Below are 14,667 nucleotides of genomic sequence, written 5' to 3'. Positions count from 1 at the left end.
AGTTGGTTATCGTCAAGGAACAAGATCATGGTCTCATCATTTAGGGTTTGTTGACACCAAGGCATCCTAAAAGCTAAGCTTTTATCATTTAGGGTTTGTCAACGCCGAGGCACCCTAAAAGCCTAAGCGTACATCATTTAGGTTCTCATCGACACCGAGGCAACCTATAGAAGCCAAGGTTTCATCATTTAGAGTTTGTCGACGCCGAGGCACCCTAAATGCTAAGTTAAGTTTTCATCATTTAGGGTTTATCGATGCCGAGGCACCCTAGGTTGGGCCTAATCACTTGGCACTAATCACTTGGCTCTATTGCCACCTATGCAGCAAGAATGGCGGGGCAGTTGATCCTACTTAACTAAGTACTAAGATACCCCAGCCCATGCATTAGTCGCAAGTACCCCATATGTCCTATTTTTAGCAAAGTCATGCTAAAATTCACGGAAAATTTCAGCATGACCTTTGCTGAAAATAGGACATATGGAGTACCCGAATTTGCTGGAACGGAAGTTAATCGACATTCCGGCAAACTCAAGGACCTCTCAGGATACCTGCAATATCATTATCCCCGCGTAATGAAGTCGCCAATGGGTTATTTGAGAAGATCACAAGTAGCATCATCACAAGTACAACATCATCTATAGCTTTATATTAACAAATCATCAGCACATATACAAAAGACCACTTATGCCAACAGTATGGTTTATATCAGATTCAGAGTTAGAAACAGGAAAAACCGATGCTTCAAAGCCTACTGGACACAATTTACATCTATCAGTACGGGATGTCCTAACTAATTTCAAGTGTTCACAGGTGAACTTGTACCATGGATTAGCCTAGTGCTTCATTAGTCAACTGAACAGAGATAATAGGGCATAACACCATACATAAAGTGATGAGCATACATACTACTGTCCAAGCAAATTAACTGAATAGTATTGTGTCAAGTTCAGTTTAAAAATTCAGTTACTGCTTGAGTGATTTGACACCAAAAATTACTCCCAAAAATTACAATGATTGTATATTGACTGCATATATTCACTGTACAGGATTGAATTCAGTCAAGAAAACCTGTCAATTTCTGTTCACTGCAGATATTCACTGTACAGGCTGTCAAGTTCTATTTCAGCTCAAGAATGACACACTCAACTTCATTGCTTCAACCACATGGACAACAGAGCAAATGTTGGAAGTTGACAATATACTTTAGATTGACACATGCTCCCATAATTATTTTGTCTGTATCTTTAGATTATCTACTTTAGGCACAATCATACACAATTCTGACTAATTCATCACTGTAGGCCAGCATGAAACACACTCCTCCAAAAAAGCCTAAAATTCCACTATTATTGCCTGTAAAAAGGCCTAATATCCACTAGTATTGCCTCTAAAAAAGCCTTAAAAGTCCACTATTGTTGACAATCAAAATATGATCTGAACTGTAAGGAGTTAACTGAAAAATGAGTGGTTGTTGGCATGAGGGAGTAAACTAATTGTTGGCACAAAAATATTGGTTCTGCAAACATGAAAACAGTCACAAAAATAATGCACTTGGTTTGTGTTGAGTTTTTGCTTTCAGGGATTGGTTTGTGTTGAGTTGTTAACCTAAAGGTTTGGTAGTTTGAATCTCCTTTAGCTAGTTTGAATCCATGGACTACCCTGTTAGATTGGGACTGAAGATAGGTACCTGCTTATCTTTCTATTCCGTCACCAACAGTGGCTTTTCCAAGAATAATATCCCTGCATGAACATAGGTGAGAGGTTAACTAACTGCCTCAAAGGCATAATCAATGCATCAGCTCGAAGAAATAATGCGATTGACATGTCAAAACTATGACAGAAATGTAAAACTTGGTGGCAACTACGGCATGGCAAGAAAGAACTCATATGTAGTGATGGCAGAACGTATGAATTTGCCGCGGCAAAATTTGGTTCTCCCTAAAAACAAAATGGAAAAATTGTGGTGGAACGAATCTAAATTTTCCATTCACTGCATATTGGAAATTGCCCTAGAATACCCCTACCAGTTCTGAACCAGATCAAAAACTACATATCACAAAAATACCATGGTACAGAATGGTGGTGAAATTTGCCATGACATTTCTACTAGTGCACTAGGTCATGGCATGTCATCTGTACTAGTCTACTAGGTCATGGGATGCAATTTGGGGTGAGAAAACTAAACACAAAATTCGGATGTGCCTCTACTGGGTCATGGCACATCAATTTACAGATAATCAAACTAACAAAAATGAATAAAAGACGGGGGGTTGAGGATGTTGCCACCAGCAGTGGAAAAGGAGGAAGGAGGAGGCCCTCCCCAATCTTGCAATCATAGACTACCACGGTCGAGGGGAGGGAGGGAATGGGGAATGGTGGAGAGAGGGAGGAAGGAGGAAGGAGGAGAGGTACCTGGTCGCCGGAGGGGTTGGGGTCGGGGTTGGGGTCCGAGCTTGTCTGGTTCCTCGCTCGCCGCGGTCGAAGGAGAGCAGGGGGCCGGTGGCGGAGGACGGCAGGGGCAGGCGGGGTGGAGGGAGCACCTTGGTTGGGGCGGAGCGGTGAGGGCGACGGGGCGACGGAGCGGCGAGGGCGACGGGGCGACGGGGCGGCGAAGGCGACGGACGGGAGGATGAGGCGTGGCGGATGGCAGCGGTCGAAACCCTAGGCGGTCGCTCGCTCGCTTCTGGGGTTGGGTTGGGGGTGGGTCGATCGATCGATGGGGATCTGGTGGCGAGGGATAGAGGGTCGAAGGGGATCTGGCGAGGGAGAGGGAGATAGCTAGGGGGAAGCTTACTAATGGCGCACCAGACCTCGGTGCGCCATTAGAAATCTTTTTTTAGATAGCAATGGCGCACCCTGCAGCGGTGCGCCATTAGAAATCTTTTTTTTTGATAGCAATGGCGCACCCCGCAGCGGTGCGCCATTAGAAATCTTTTTTTAGATAGCAATGGTGCACCCCGCAGCGGTGCGCCATTAGAATTTTTTTTATTACAGTTCGAGCACAGGTTATATTGCACCTAACCCAATCCACATAAGAACTTGCCCACTAGCCCGACTGGTCAGCACGCAACACACACACAGGAGGTCCTGGGTTCGATTCCCAGGCTCCGCAATATTTTTTTTGCATTTTAAATGCCTTTTGATATTTATTTGTGTTTAAATATGTTCAAACTTGTTTAAATCATAACAGTAATATTTTTTATAAAAACAGTAACAATTTTTTAAAAAATATATTCAAATTTGTTACTTGAAAATATCATCGGCGGCGGCGGTGGAGCGGGGGAGGGTGCGGGGGGTGCCCGTTGGCGGCGGGGGAGGGTGCGGGGGGCCGGGTGCACGTCGGCAGCGGTGGAGGGGGATCGAGATCGAGTGTCCTCATGAATTCAAAAAGTGCCCGTGAAATTTAAAAATATTCATGATATGAAAAAGTGCCCATGAAATACAATCGAGAAATGAAGACTACAATTTAAATACAATCGATCTTAGCTAGCTATCTGTTCACAATCTTCTTGCCCTTCTTTTTTGCAAATGGAGTTCTTCTATGGAACGGACGTCCTTTAGGTAGGGTGGTCCTGCTTCTTCTTATGGTGTGTGCTGCTACTTCATCGTCTTCATCATGTTCGATCTTCGGGTCGCCGTACTTGTCGAAGTCTTGCTCATTGGCTACTCCATCCATTCCGATGATCTTCCTTTTGCCTCTCCTCACGACAACACGACTGGGCTTTGACGGGTCGGTAATGAAGAAGCATTGGTCCACTTGGGAAGCCAGTACCCATGGCTCATTTTTTGCGGTGACGTTTGCGCCCGCGGTCTTGGATTTGGCTTCGGGTATAACCATGGTGGTGAAATACCGGTCTTCTTTTAGGACGCTCTTGGCCCATCTGACACGGAACATTGGGACCTTCTCTCCAACATAGCTCAGCTCCCAGATCTCCTCGATCCTTCTGTAGTATCTGTCCTTGTCGTTACCGGTGTAGGATTCCATCGTTACCCCGGAGTTCTGATAACCATCGCTCTTCATGTCCTTGTCCTCGGTGTAGAATGTGTAGCCATTGATATCGTACGCCTCATAGGTCATCAGGTTGTGCTCGGCACCCTATGACAAGGCGAATATGAGTTGTTCTTCCGCAGAAGAATCCTCATGTAAAGGGTACGACAGAAGCTTTGATTATATCTCCGTCCGTCCTCTGTTGGCCTCGGTCATTGTACGTCTTATCAATAAAGGTTTTGTGCTCTACCACCCAAGGATCGACCACGTCTATGTGTTGTAGCGCGACTAGGTTTCCTCTTTCAAAGTCGGCGAGTCGACCCTCGAAGTCGACATGCATTTCGCGGCACCCTCATGGTGACCCCATCCAGCGAGCCTGCCGAGGTGCCTGTTGACGGGCAGACCAACGGGGTTCTCGATGCCTAGATAATTCGTGCAGTAGGAGATGCACTCTTCAGTCAGAAAGCCCCTGGCTATACTTCCCTCTGGATGTGACATGTTGCGAACGTATCCTTTGATGACACCATTCATCCTTTTGAACGACATCATGCTGTGCAGGAACGTCGGCCCGAGTTGGATGATATCCTCCATGATATGGACCAGCAGATGCACCATAACATCAAAGAATGCGGGCGGGAAGTACATCTCAAGCTCGCATAGTATCACCACGATCTCTTCCTGTAGCCTTCTGAGTTGCCTCACGCCAATCGACTTCCGAGAGATGACGTCGAAAAAGTTGCATAGGCCAAATAGCGTTTCACGGACGTGCACGTCCATGATCCCACAGATTGCAACTGGAAGTATCTGCGTCATCAGCACGTGACAGTCATGAGACTTCATCCCGCTGAACTTCTGCTTCGGTAGGTCTAGGTATCTGCTTATCTTCCCCGCGTAACTGTAAGGAAGTTTTACTCCTACGAGGCAGGTGAAAAACTGCTCGATCTCCTCCTGACTTAGAGTGAAGCATGCGGGAGGGTAGTCACTTCCGGTATTCTTGGCCTTTTTGCCTTTGCGACGAGTTTCTGTGTCCTGCTTCGCCTCATCATCATCATCATCATTAGCCTGAAGCTCCTGCCTAATGCCCATTGATTTCAAGTCTGCCCTTGCTTTTGGCCCATCTTTGGTCCTCTCAGGCATGTTGAGCAGGGTACCAAGCAGACTCTCGCACACCTTCTTCGTGATATGCATGGCATCAAGGCTGTGAGGCACACAGTGGATCTTCCAGTACGGCAAGTCCCAGAAAACAGACCTCGTTTTCCATACCTTCAGCAGCGGCTCTGGCGCCTTTTGCTTCTTTCCCAGCTCTGGCGCCTTTTGCTTCTTTCCCGGCAGTGGGCAGTCTTTCCAATTTTTCAACAGCTCGTCTATTTCCTCGCCGCTCCTCGTACGCGGGCGTTTTTGGGGTTCGGTTTCACCATCGAACAGATCCTTGCGTTTCCTCCATGGGTCATCGTCGCGAAGCCACCTTCGATGTCCCATGAACACGGTTTTCGAAGATCCGGGATCTCTATCTAGCTGGCGATACGTTGTGTTATCCATGCACCTTACGCATCTAGAAAATCCGTGGACTACCTGCCCCGCGAGATATCCGTAACCGAGATAGTCGTGCACCGTCGTGAGCAGTGCGGCTCTCATAGGGAAATATTCTTTCTCTGCGGCGTCCCACGTATTGGCTGGCGTTTTCCACAGTGTGTCTAGCTCCTCTTTCAGCAGCCCCAGATACAGATTGATGTTGTTCCCTGGTTGTTCCGACCCTTCAATTAGCATACTCATGTGAATGTACTTCCTCTTCATGCACAACCAGGGGGAAGGTTGTACATCCACACAAACACAGGCCACGTGCTATGTGTGCTTCTCTGGCTGCCAAACGGATTGACTCCATCGGTGCTCGCGCCCAGCACGATGTTCCTTGGATCCTTCCCAAATTCTGGGTATTCAAAGTTCAACGCTTGCCACTGGCTCGCATCCTTAGGGTGACTCAGCATCTTGTCTTTTTTATTTATCTCCGGATCATTTTCGTCATCTTCCCGCTTCTTCTCCTACCTATCCGCGTGCCAACGCAGGAGCTTTGCTACCTTAGGGTCCGCAAAATACCGCTGTAGACGAGGAGTGATCGGAAAGTACCACACCGATTTTCGAGGAGCTTTCTTCCTCTTCTTGTATCGAGTGACGCCGCACACTGGACATATGGTAGACTCCGTGTGCTCGTCCCGATAAATGATGCAATTGTTCATGCACACATGGTATTTCACGTGCGGTAAATCCAGAGGACACACGATTTTCTTCGCCTCCTCGAAACTGGTCGGGCACTTGTTCCCATTGGGAAGACGTTCGTGCCAGAATGACATGTTCTCGTCGAAGCATGCGTCGGTCATTTTGTGTTTTACCTTCATCTCCAGAGCCATGAGCGTTACTTTCAGGCGGGTATCCTTGGGCCTGCATCCTTCATACAATGGAGTAACCGCGTCAATCTCCAGTTGATCCAGCTTGGCTTTCTCTCGGGCGGCAGCTCTTGCGTTATCCGTCTGCTTGAGAAGGAGCTCTTGAATATGAGGGTACTGCACCCAGCCTCCATCATCGTCTGCTCCGGCATCTTCATCTTCATGATCATGCCCATCGTCTTGATCTTCCTCATCATCATGTACGACATCTTCTACATGATGACTGTGTACAGCATCACCGTCATGATCATGTCCTAGAGATTCTTCGTCTTCTCGCCCGCCCTCGCCGCGGTGGTACTTGTCCTGTTGCCCTTCCTCATTTCTTGCCCGGCCCCCATGGACAACTTCATAGTCATCTTCATCACCTTGCCACCGATAGCCATCCATGAAACCACACAAGAGCAGGTGGTCCCGCACCTGCCCGGAATCCGGGTCCGCAATAAGGCTCTTCAACTTGCATCTTCGACACGGACATCTTATCTCCGTCTAGTTCTTTTGAAGCATCTCGGCCTTCGTGGAGCTAAAAAACCTATTCACGATGTCTTCGGTCATCGTGCGGACCATGGTCGCCTGCAGGGTAGAGCAAAACGATATTTCAGAACCAAGAAAAAATTTGGCATGACCTTCCCTAAAAATAGGACCAAAAAGAATGCATAGTGCCAAAATTCTCGCCGAAACGGAAATGAATCAACATTCCGGCAAAATATTGGCAACTATCGCATTTCAAATACCGGTACCTGCAAACACAAACATATATGCAACACCACAAACACATGCAACACCAAAAACATACATAGATCTAGCTAGGCCATAAAAAGTGCATGTGCACGTTGTTGGAGCGAGCTAGGGAGAAAAAAAGTAGATCTACATCATGAAGATAGCTTTCCCCTTACTTACCTATCAAAAAAGGTAATTTCATCACTTAATTTTGATGAATATATGGTGGAAATGAGGTGAGGAGGAGGAGGCAGCCGAAAGCTTGGAGAAGGAGGTGGAGGGAATGAAGTGGGGAAAGTGAGTGGGTAGGTGTGGGGCTGTCCAAAATATCTTGTTGGGTCCCAGGTTACTAATGGCGCACCACCTGCAAATGCGCCATTAGTAACCCTGGTTACTAATGGCGCACCTGCAGGTGGTGCGCCATTAGTAGTTTTGCAGAAAAGTAAAATATATATATATATACTAATGGCGCACTTTTACAGGGTGCGCCATTAGTAGTTTAAACTAGTAATGGCGCACTGTGAGGCGGTGCGCCATTAGTAGTTTTGCAAAAAAAAGAATAAAAAAAATTCAGTACTGGCGCACTCCATGTCTGTTGCGCCATTACTAGTTAGAACTAGTAATGGCGCACTTCGGTAGGATGCGCCATTAGTATGTATGTAAAAATGAAAAAAAATTATCACTAGTGGCGCACCAGTTTTCTGGTGCGCCATTAGTGTCTTCCACACTAATGGTGCATCACCAACTGGTGCGCCATTAGTATATAGTAGTGGCGCACTACTTACCTGGTGCGCCATTAGTGTCAATCCTATCTATAGCCCTTTTCCTAGTAGTGGGTGGAGCTGCAGCAAGCACTAAGCATATATGGTGGCTAACTTACGCAAATAAGAGCGAGAAGAGAAGCAACACAACGGTTGTGAACTAGAAGTGAGAAAAAAGTGATCCTGAATCTACTTACGTTCAAGCATAACACAAGAACCGTGTTCACTTCCCGGACTCCGCCGGAAAGAGACCATCATGGCTACACACGTGGTTGATGCATTTTAATTAAGTCAAGTGTCAAGTTCTCTACAACCAAACATTAACAAATTCCCATCTTCCCATAACCGCGGGCACGGCTTTCGAAAGTTCAAACCCTGTAGGGGTGTCCCAACTTAGCCCATCACAAGCTCTCATGGTCAACGAAGGATATTCCTTCTCCCAGGAAGACACAATCAGACTCGGAATCCCGATTACATGACATTTTGATGTGCCGACATCCTGATAGGAGCTGCACATATCTCGTTCTTAGGGCAACACCGGATAAGCTAAGCGTACAGGTACCAACGTAACCCAAGTTGCCAAGGGACGGTCCCGCACGGTGCTCTGGTTCGGACCAATACTTAGAGAAGCACTGGCCTGGGGGGGTTAAAATAAAGATGACCCTCGGGAGCGCGACTCCCAAGGGAAAAGTAGGTGGTGGTGAGGCAAATGTAAAACGAAGGTCGGGCCTTGCTGGAGGAGTTTTATTCAAAGCGAACTGTCAGGGGGTCCCATGACACCCAACCACGTAAGGGACGCAAAATCAAGAAACATAACACCGGTATGACGGAAACTAGGGCGGCAAGAGTGGAACAAAACACCAGGCATAAGGCCGAGCCTTCCACCCTTTACCAAGTATATAGATGCACTAATATTAATAAGAGATATTGTGATATCCCAACATATCCATGTTCCAAACATGGAACAAACTTCAGCTTCACCTGCAACTAGCAACGCTAAAAGAGGGGCTGAGCAAAAGCGGTAACATAGCCAAACAACGGTTCGCTAGGAAAGGTGGGTTAGAGGCTTGACATGGCAATATGGGAGGCATGATATAGCAAGTGGTAGGTAGCGCGGCATAGCAATAGAGCGATCAACTAGCAAGCAAAGATAGAAGTGATTTCGAGGGTATGGTCAACTTGCCTGAGATCCCGCAAGGAAGATGAACGAGTCCATGAAGAAGACAAACGGACAAAGTCGAATGAATCCTCACAACTCCGGAACGAAACCGAAGCTAACGAGAGAAGCAACCCAGAAAGAAGCAAGCAACATAGTAAACAACCATCACATAATCATGGTATGATGCACAACCAAGTATGATGCATGTACTGTTTAAAGAAGGCATGGCATGGAAAAGTGCACAAACAATACTACAAATTAAGTGGAGCTCAAAATGCAACGAGTTGCATATTGACGAAACACCACAACAATTATTTAGTTCGCTCTTGTTTATGTACCATCAATATTAAATGTTATTAAACATGGCAAGATGGTGAAGCATAATAAAACTACCTATCTAGCCAAGTTTAAATGAGGCCAGAACAACGAACAACAATTCCGGTAAATCCCCATATGCATATTTCAAAGTTGGTACTGTTCTGCCCTATACACAATTTTAGAGTTATTAAACATGCAAACTAAAGCCACCATGTTAAACTAGGCATTTTTCTACCCCATTTACATATAAAGTTTATTAAGTTTGGAGCTACTGTTATTTAGTTATGAAATAAAGCATTTTAAGATGGCAATTAAGCAAATTAATGCAAACAACATTTAAACATGTCAAAAGAGCAAAGTTAACCAAACAACACTTTAAATATTTCAAACATGGATGAAAGTGACATATTATGAAACTAGGCGAAAAACTAAGCATTTTCCATATAAGGTTTGTTTAATGTGGAAGCACGGTTTGAGAGTTATTAAATGGATGAACTAGAAGGGGTTTTGTATAAAACATGTAATTCGCTGGTAATTGGAAAAATTGCCGAAGGAAAAAAACGAGCAGTGGGCTGTAATTGGAGGGGCTGGGACTCTCACCAGGCCTCATGGGCCGGTCGGTGCGGCCGACTGGCTGAGGGGATTGCGGGCAGGCCTGGGTGCTGGCTGGGCCGCGGGGAAGGCATGGCCCACACGGGCAGGGGCCGCGGTCAACCCGCTGGAGGCATTCGTCCTCGTCTTGCACCCGCACGAGCAGAGGGGCCGGCGGTGAAGCATGTTGCGGCGGAGCTCCGGTGAGGGTGCTCGAGGACGGCGGGGTGACCGGAAACGAGCGGATCCGGCCCCGAGGATCTCGTTCCCGGCATCAGCAGTGAACACCGGCGGCGAACGTCGCAACATGGGCGGCGGCGGCTCCCTGCGAAGGAAAAGGCTGACGGGGCGTTTAGCGATGGGGAGAGAGAGAGGAAGAGAGAGGGAGGCGAGGGCGGCACTGGCCTGGATGTGGTCGCCGGCGGCGACTCCGGTGGCTTGCCGGCCAGTGGCGGGGCTGGACGGGGAGAGGATCTCCGTCGCGAGGCTCTTGAACCAGGGTGCATGGCTCTTGGATGCGGCGGAGGGATCCGGGCTTCGCTGGGCTCGGCGGGCCCTAGATGGGCCTGCCAGGGCCGCGGGAGGTGGGAGAGCTGCGGGGCGACATGGCTGACCCTTATTGGCTGCGGCGGGCGCTGAGGGGTGAGTGGTGGTCCGGGATTGGCCCTAGGGCGTGGCGGCGGCGACGACAAGTGGAGGCCAGGGAGGGGCTCGGCGCTGAAAACAAGGTGGGGCGGCAGCTAGAACTAGGAGGAAGGGTAGGCTACCCAAAATGGAAGGGGAAGGTGTTTAAATAGGAAGGGGGGTTAGGATTAGGGTTTGGAGGGGTTTTGCTCCGAGACTCCGTTCGATCGCCATCGGATGTTCCAGAGCGAAGGGGGTAGGTAGGTGGGCTAGATCGACTATGTAGAGGGGCTTGGGCTGAGAGGAGAGGAAAGAAGGCAGCGCGGCAATGGTTTCCGGAGACAGAAAACATCCGATGTTTGACCGGCTATATTGCCGCTATAAATATCCATTGGGGCATCAAACGGACTCCGATTGCAATGAAACTTGCCAGGCGGTCTACCTACACTATAAAAAGACCGCACGCCAACTCTCATCCCATTCCGAGAACATTTTCCGGCCACTTATAAAATACTATTTCGGGCGTTCTGCGGGCGCGTGCAAGTGTGTCTAGGCTCAGAACGGACAACGGAGAGAACTGGGAGAACCCGGACGGATGCAAGTGTTGAAAACAAGATGATGCAATACACATGATGACATGATGAAATGCAAGACACAAGCAAATGACATGGCAACGTCGGCGAATAACTGGAAGACACCTGGCGCATCGGACTCGGGGCGTCACAACACTCCACCACTACAAGAGGATCTCGTCCCAAGATCTAGGATGGCACTGGGGAAATAGAAGAGGAAGGGGAAGAGGTAAAACTAAGTTGCTTCTTTGACAAATAAGTGAAACCAAAGAACCGTGCGAGGTTGAAAGACATAAGAAATGGGGTTGCAATGGACAAGGAGTACATGCAAGCACTCCAGTAGAAATGAGATGTAGAAGGAACGATAAGGAGCAATTACGACAACACTCCGGTTGGAAAAGGAAGGTAAAGAATATAAACTTGGCAAAACGAGAGCACTTGGATGAGATTCCGGTTAGAAGAGGAATGATAGACATAACACTCCGGTTAAAACAAGATAGAGAAGGGAAAAGAATGATATAATTTGGGCAGCACTCCAACTGTAAATGGAAGGAATTGAACATGAACTTGACAAGATGAGAGGATACTTGATGAAATCAACAACAAATTGCCTCCGAAACTATTGAAAGAATGGCACAAGGGGTAAGAAAGATTTCAGACAGCACTACGGTTGAGAAGGGAGGCAAAACTTAACAAAACAGGAAGAACTTGAAAAGAGGGCACGACACTCCGGTTGAATGGATAAGCAAAAGGAAAGAACATGATCTTGACAAAACAAGATGCTGGGACGAAAAGAGCAACGTCACCATGCCTCCAGAACGAATGAATGGAAAACTAGATGGTTGGAAAGAAAAAGAACGGGGAATATGAATGACAACTCTCGCAAATAAAATTGAAAGAGCATGCTTACGAAGAAAAGGTTGAACGGAGTTGTTGGAAAACCAACAACGAAAAGAGTAAGCTTGTTGTGGGCTTATGGAAAACATCTCAAAATCTTGAGGTGAAATTCTGCCACTAACGAAGAAATAGATTGGATTGATATGAACAAGAAGACGAGAAACTTATTTCATCAGGAGGATAAATGAAGAACCTGGGTCATCTATAAGCACCACAAATAGCAACATTCCTTAGGGAAAGCTTTAGGTAAAATATAACCCAAGATAACTCCAGTGAAGAGATTGATGGGTTGCAAAAATTCTCATGACCGAATTGAAAATGATGGGTTTAAAATATGTCATTCTGGACAACTTGTGAATCATGAAGCATGAAGGGAAATTGTCAAGAATGACATAACACCACCTCAACAGATAGATAGAAAGAGTTGCATTTCGGAATGCAAGATGAAGAATGCTTGAACTCCTCAAAACAAGACATGTGTTGAGCATCATGTTTATTTGAGAGTATAGCTTGGCGGATCATAACTTCGAGAGAAATCTTGAAGAACAATTGAAAAATGAAAAGAATTCTTGGCAGACCACCATGTCCAGCCTTCGTGAGAACTCCGGTAACAAAAGAATGATCAAGTGAAGGAAAATTGAAAAGAACTCCGGGAGAAGCCTTGCAATGGTTAGATGAAGCTTCATGACAAGATAATGCGGAAAACTTGGCACTCCGGAAAAGAAAAGATGAAGCATCTCGGACCGAGAATGTGATATGATGAACCACTCCAGAAAGAAGAAATTAGATCACATGGATGAAACAAAAATAAGAATTACGTTATGCGTATCCTTCACCAATATAAATTGATGACAAGCAACGGATTTGGCATACTACTTATTTTCGTAGAAAAGGATTACGATAGATATAGCACAAACTTGAGGAAGGTCTTCAATGATCCACCGGTAGGCTTGGAAAGAATGAATGAATTGATATGATAACGAATGAAGAGAATTCTGGAACGAACCACCATAAGAATTGAAAAAGAAAGTAGCAAAGACACAATTCACCGGGAAGAATTGGAAAACGAAAGAAGATACTTGAGATAATTTAGATACATGAGAACAAATAGATCACGAGCTGATTAGAGAATATTTGAATGATGCACCGGTAAGATTTGGAGAACAATAGCTGAAAGCTGGAATGAATAATTCTTCTGAAGTGATGGCCTTTGGATGAATCAAAACTGAAAAGACTCCTGAATTGCTCCAGATGGTTGCAAAGAATTGTCACAATTGAAAACAATTATGAGAGGATAGTATCAACCTTGAACTGAGAATATTTGAAAGAACGGGCAAGGATTTAAGAGGAACTCTTCTTCGGTCTTCAAATGCAGAGAATGATGATGAGAAACACCACCATGAATTGTTCAGACACTCCGGTTGAATCAAAAGTGAAGAGGTTGATTCAACGATGAAAAGAATTTGACAGATCATGGAGAAAGACATATGACTGATGATAATTCATTCATACGTCAACCTTGGAAAAGAATTTGAGGGATAGGTCAAGGAAAAGAAAAGAAGAGTCAGGGAAGATCCTGTGAAAAGACCTGCGGGTTAGGGCCCACTCAAAATAAACACCAATGAAAATAATTGCTTCGGAAGAGATAATGCACCAGTTGAATTAAATGGCTCAATAGAGATAACAACCTCGAGATATCTTGAACGAATTGATAATGGAGACACAAATCTTGTGAGATATCTTCGGCACTCTGGAACAATTGAATGAAGAGAAGTGGATGATTAAGAGGTGCACCGGCATGACAAAACATTTGAAATGAGGAAAAGATATGATCGACAAACCTTGAATTTAATCCACCGAAGAAGAAAAGGGAATGAAGAATAATGAACTTGTAGCTTCCTTAGTATCTTCCTAAGAATCACCGGATAAGAACATTGACGGAAAAGAATGGAGAGACTTCACATCCATAAGATGGATACTTGATTAAGAAAGCCGATCCTTGAAGAAAAAGGGTGGGAGGGCGGGAAAACAAAGGCAACTTGGGCAGATGGAATAAACACCATTGAGAAAACTTAAAATTGATCTAGCGGGTGTTGAAAACAATCAAATCCACTTGAAGAGAAACACGCCAGTTGAAAAGGATTGACATGACAATCTTGATTATCATGAATTATTAGTATTCACATAGAAATATGAGAACACCGCTTAAGAAAAACGTAGGAATCAACACTTGACTTCAAAGCAACTCGAATACCACAAACCAAAACAAAACAAAGGATTGGCTTGCAGAATAAGCCGGAACAAACATATGATATATACCATATCATACCATATGTCTGTTGGAAAGAATTCCTACATGATACTTGAATTCCCACTTCTAAACTCCCAGAAGTTTCTTGTTATGCAATCAGGTGTTGGGGATATAGGGGAAGCATAATATCTCACCCAAAACTAGCAAATCCTACATCCAGCTGTATCCATCCTTCAACACATAACCAAGAAACCTCCGGAAATCATTTACCTAAACCTTTGAAAAGCATCCGTTATTCGAGTTATGGAAATACTCCTGAACTCCCGCCCCAGTACTGGGTGGCGTCGA

The sequence above is a fragment of the Triticum dicoccoides genome, chromosome 6A (assembly GCF_002162155.2).
Source record: "Triticum dicoccoides isolate Atlit2015 ecotype Zavitan chromosome 6A, WEW_v2.0, whole genome shotgun sequence".
NCBI lineage: Eukaryota > Viridiplantae > Streptophyta > Magnoliopsida > Poales > Poaceae > Triticum > Triticum dicoccoides.
The sequence above is the reverse complement of the archived record's forward strand: the minus strand, read 5'-3'. Positions refer to the sequence as shown.